General features: G+C 53.2%; 1 non-coding gene across 1 annotated transcript; it reads right to left on the bottom strand.

The window, feature by feature from the left end:
- Nucleotides 1-327: 327 nt before the first annotated feature.
- Nucleotides 328-2,220, bottom strand: LOC126317859 (small subunit ribosomal RNA). Its single transcript, XR_007556970.1, has one exon. It is a non-coding gene; the product is annotated as a small subunit ribosomal RNA (ribosomal RNA).
- Between the last annotated feature and the right edge of the window lie 2,780 nt (nt 2,221-5,000).

The following is a 5,000-nucleotide window of genomic DNA, read 5'->3' as shown; positions in this document are numbered from 1 at the left end:
TAGCATTTGCGGGACTGAGGCGTCTGACGGCCCCTGTTCCACTATTTTTTTTTGTGTCCAACGGCCTCACAGCCGATGGGCGTCGTACGGCTCCACACCGGAGCGGACAGGCACTCGGGCGAACGTCATTCAAAACCGGCGCCAGGCGCCAGGTACCGCAGGCCAGCCGCTCCAGAGCTTCAGCGCTCGTACCACACAACAACAACACTTCCGCTAGTTTTGAGAGGCACGCGTGGTTCCGCACGCGGCGCACGGCCACTGCCGTACAGGTAGCGTGTTGCGCGACACGACACGACACGCACATCGAAAGACATGCAGTCTAGTCGGTAATGATCCTTCCGCAGGTTCACCTACGGAAACCTTGTTACGACTTTTACTTCCTCTAAATGATCAAGTTTGGTCATCTTTCCGGTAGCATCGGCAACGACAGAGTCGATGCCGCGTACCAGTCCGAAGACCTCACTAAATCATTCAATCGGTAGTAGCGACGGGCGGTGTGTACAAAGGGCAGGGACGTAATCAACGCGAGCTTATGACTCGCGCTTACTGGGAATTCCTCGTTCATGGGGAACAATTGCAAGCCCCAATCCCTAGCACGAAGGAGGTTCAGCGGGTTACCCCGACCTTTCGGCCTAGGAAGACACGCTGATTCCTTCAGTGTAGCGCGCGTGCGGCCCAGAACATCTAAGGGCATCACAGACCTGTTATTGCTCAATCTCGTGCGGCTAGAAGCCGCCTGTCCCTCTAAGAAGAAAAGTAATCGCTGACAGCACGAAGGATGTCACGCGACTAGTTAGCAGGCTAGAGTCTCGTTCGTTATCGGAATTAACCAGACAAATCGCTCCACCAACTAAGAACGGCCATGCACCACCACCCACCGAATCAAGAAAGAGCTATCAATCTGTCAATCCTTCCGGTGTCCGGGCCTGGTGAGGTTTCCCGTGTTGAGTCAAATTAAGCCGCAGGCTCCACTCCTGGTGGTGCCCTTCCGTCAATTCCTTTAAGTTTCAGCTTTGCAACCATACTTCCCCCGGAACCCAAAAGCTTTGGTTTCCCGGAGGCTGCCCGCCGAGTCATCGGAGGAACTGCGGCGGATCGCTGGCTGGCATCGTTTATGGTTAGAACTAGGGCGGTATCTGATCGCCTTCGAACCTCTAACTTTCGTTCTTGATTAATGAAAACATACTTGGCAAATGCTTTCGCTTCTGTTCGTCTTGCGACGATCCAAGAATTTCACCTCTAACGTCGCAATACGAATGCCCCCGCCTGTCCCTATTAATCATTACCTCGGGTTCCGAAAACCAACAAAATAGAACCGAGGTCCTATTCCATTATTCCATGCACACAGTATTCAGGCGGGCTTGCCTGCTTTAAGCACTCTAATTTGTTCAAAGTAAACGTGCCGGCCCACCGAGACACTCAACAAAGAGCACCCTGGTAGGATTTAAACGGGGTCCGCCTCGGGACGCGAAAGCACCCCTTCGGCTCGCCCCACCGGCAGGACGTCCCACGATACATGCCAGTTAAACACCGACGGGCGGTGAACCAACAGCGTGGGACACAAATCCAACTACGAGCTTTTTAACCGCAACAACTTTAATATACGCTATTGGAGCTGGAATTACCGCGGCTGCTGGCACCAGACTTGCCCTCCAATAGATACTCGTTAAAGGATTTAAAGTGTACTCATTCCGATTACGGGGCCTCGGATGAGTCCCGTATCGTTATTTTTCGTCACTACCTCCCCGTGCCGGGAGTGGGTAATTTGCGCGCCTGCTGCCTTCCTTGGATGTGGTAGCCGTTTCTCAGGCTCCCTCTCCGGAATCGAACCCTGATTCCCCGTTACCCGTTACAACCATGGTAGGCGCAGAACCTACCATCGACAGTTGATAAGGCAGACATTTGAAAGATGCGTCGCCGGTACGAGGACCGTGCGATCAGCCCAAAGTTATTCAGAGTCACCAAGGCAAACGGACCAGACAAGCCAATCCGATTGGTTTTGATCTAATAAAAGCGTCCCTTCCATCTCTGGTCGGGACTCTGTTTGCATGTATTAGCTCTAGAATTACCACAGTTATCCAAGTAACGTGGGTACGATCTAAGGAACCATAACTGATTTAATGAGCCATTCGCGGTTTCACCTTAATGCGGCTTGTACTGAGACATGCATGGCTTAATCTTTGAGACAAGCATATGACTACTGGCAGGATCAACCAGGGAGCTGCGTCAACTAGAGCTGAGCAGCCGGCCGCCCGGGAGTGTGTCCCGGGGGCCCGCGCGAACACGCAAGCGTCCGCTCAATTATTCTGCAAACAGGAGGAGGCCGAGCTCCCCTGCACGATACACCTCGAAACCCTCTCAGGTCCCGGCGGCGCGCAGCGCCGTCCTAGGTACTTGGTCGGTTTCGAGAGAGGCGCAATCGCCCGGAGTTAGGCGAGTAGACGGTTTTAGTGCGAACACCCTTGCTCCCAACTGAGCTTGCCGCTGCCGACAGAGGCCCGGGAGCGTGCTGTCGTGGCATTGCCGGCGGGAGACAACACGCGCCACCTATGGTGACCGGCAGCTCCAACGCCAGCGCCACACAAGGGCAAAGCCCCACTTGGGTGCAGAAGCGAACTCTCCCAGCACAGCGCACGCGCCAACACGTCCGCACAACTGCGATACAAACCACCTGCGAGAACCGCTGGGGCGACCGAGCAGCAGACGGCGTCGCGGCGCCGAGTGCCAGGCGGCGGCGCATCCTCAACGCACACAGTCCTCAATCAGACCAGCACACTGCAGACGTCCACCGCGCTTCGCACCGGGCTCGGCTGAACCAACTTTGGCCGCCAGGCGCCGCGTGCAGGGTGCGCCGCAGCGTAGCTGCGCCGCCTGCCGAGCCCGTCGGCTGGCGCTCCTGCCACTCGGCGCCCCCCACCAGCCGCCTGTTGCGCGTGCGCCCACGCAGCGCGCGGCCAACACGCCGGGCGGCCCCCCTTCACCGGCCGGGAACAGTCCCACCAAGCCACCGCCGCGTATCGCTTCATACCCACATGGGCCTAGTCACGTGTGTGGATGTGGCGGGTACCGCTGAAACAACCGGTTAATAGCTGTACCGATCGTCGCCATCACAGATTCACCTCCAGCGTGAACAACCGCTCAACAACGGATTTCCAGTTCATTTGCGTATCTTGGGCAGTAAACGTAGATGTCCACCTACATTTGCGAATTCAACAATTCTTGCATGCCAGGATGTCATGTGTCACGACACGCTACATCAGACCACATACACACTGCGACATGTGCAGAAGAGAACACGTGGAAGGTGGCCCGCGCACGTATGCGATGTCCCTTCCGCGATCCACTGTCAACCGGCATCTGCGGCATGTCCCAGATATGGAACGCGGTCCACCAGGGTAGCACTTTGTGTGAGGCAATACGACAAAGTCGGAATACACGCGTCACTACATCACACGGCTCACGCTGACCTGACCTGACTCACCGCACCACCACCCCCAGCGACCCAGGGTGACATACAATGCGTTCGTACGTTCCTCCCACACGCCTCTACGGCGTACCACAGTGCAACCTAGCTGTTATTGGGAGACGAGACAAGTAGCATCGAGCACAACATATGGAAATTGAGATTCGACACCGTTGGGCACAGCCAGCGTACGGTCACACGTATCACACTACTTCACTCTGTACGTAACTACCGATGATCGGTACAGCGTGTGGGTTACGCGTACGACATCAGCGGACAATGGACACAGACCATACCACGACGTACACTGAGGGCGTCGACATCTGAACGCAACTGAACAGCTGCGAGGCTCATTTAACACTCAAACGCCAGACCGACCAGCTTGAGAGGACGGAGACACAAAGAGAGGGGCAGAGGGGGGGGGGGGCGATATAGTCCTATTGCAGTACAATTGACAGTGGATAGCGGGAATATGTGGAAAGTAAGCAACACTCGCAAGACATCTACATGAGGATAACAACGACACCAGAGATTCCGAGCAGTGAACTATGTTAGGCAAAGGGACAACGTGGGTTAGGTTAAGGGACAACGTGGGTTAGGTTAAGGGACAACGTGGGTTAGGTTAAGGGACAACGTGGGTTAGGTTAAGGGACAACGTGGGTTAGGTTAAGGGACAACGTGGGTTAGGTTAAGGGACAACGTGGGTTAGGTTAAGGGACAACGTGGGTTAGGTTAAGGGACAACGTGGGTTAGGTTAAGGGACAACGTGGGTTAGGTTAAGGGACAACGTGGGTTAGGTTAAGGGACAACGTGGGTTAGGTTAAGGGACAACGTGGGTTAGGTTAAGGGACAACGTGGGTTAGGTTAAGGGACAACGTGGGTTAGGTTAAGGGACAACGTGGGTTAGGTTAAGGGACAACGTGGGTTAGGTTAAGGGACAAATTGAGTTAGGTTAAGGGACAAATTGAGTTAGGTTAAGGGACAAATTGAGTTAGGTTAAGGGACAAATTGAGTTAGGTTAAGGGACAAATTGAGTTAGGTTAAGGGACAAATTGAGTTAGGTTAAGGGACAACGTGGGTTAGGTTAAGGGACAAATTGAGTTAGGTTAAGGGACAAATTGAGTTAGGTTAAGGGACAACGTGGGTTAGGTTAAGGGACAAATTGAGTTAGGTTAAGGGACAAATTGAGTTAGGTTAAGGGACAAATTGAGTTAGGTTAAGGGACAAATTGAGTTAGGTTAAGGGACAAATTGAGTTAGGTTAAGGGACAAATTGAGTTAGGTTAAGGGACAAATTGAGTTAGGTTAAGGGACAAATTGAGTTAGGTTAAGGGACAAATTGAGTTAGGTTAAGGGACAAATTGAGTTAGGTTAAGGGACAAATTGAGTTAGGTTAAGGGACAAATTGAGTTAGGTTAAGGGACAAATTGAGTTAGGTTAAGGGATAATCTGGTACAACCACAGTTAGGTTAAGCGATAATCTGGTACAGCCACAGTTAGGTTAAGCGATAATCTGGTACAGCCACAGTTAGGTTAAG

Source organism: Schistocerca gregaria, unplaced genomic scaffold, assembly GCF_023897955.1.
Source record: "Schistocerca gregaria isolate iqSchGreg1 unplaced genomic scaffold, iqSchGreg1.2 ptg000649l, whole genome shotgun sequence".
Lineage (NCBI taxonomy): Eukaryota > Metazoa > Arthropoda > Insecta > Orthoptera > Acrididae > Schistocerca > Schistocerca gregaria.
The sequence above is the reverse complement of the archived record's forward strand: the minus strand, read 5'-3'. Positions and strand labels throughout refer to the sequence as shown.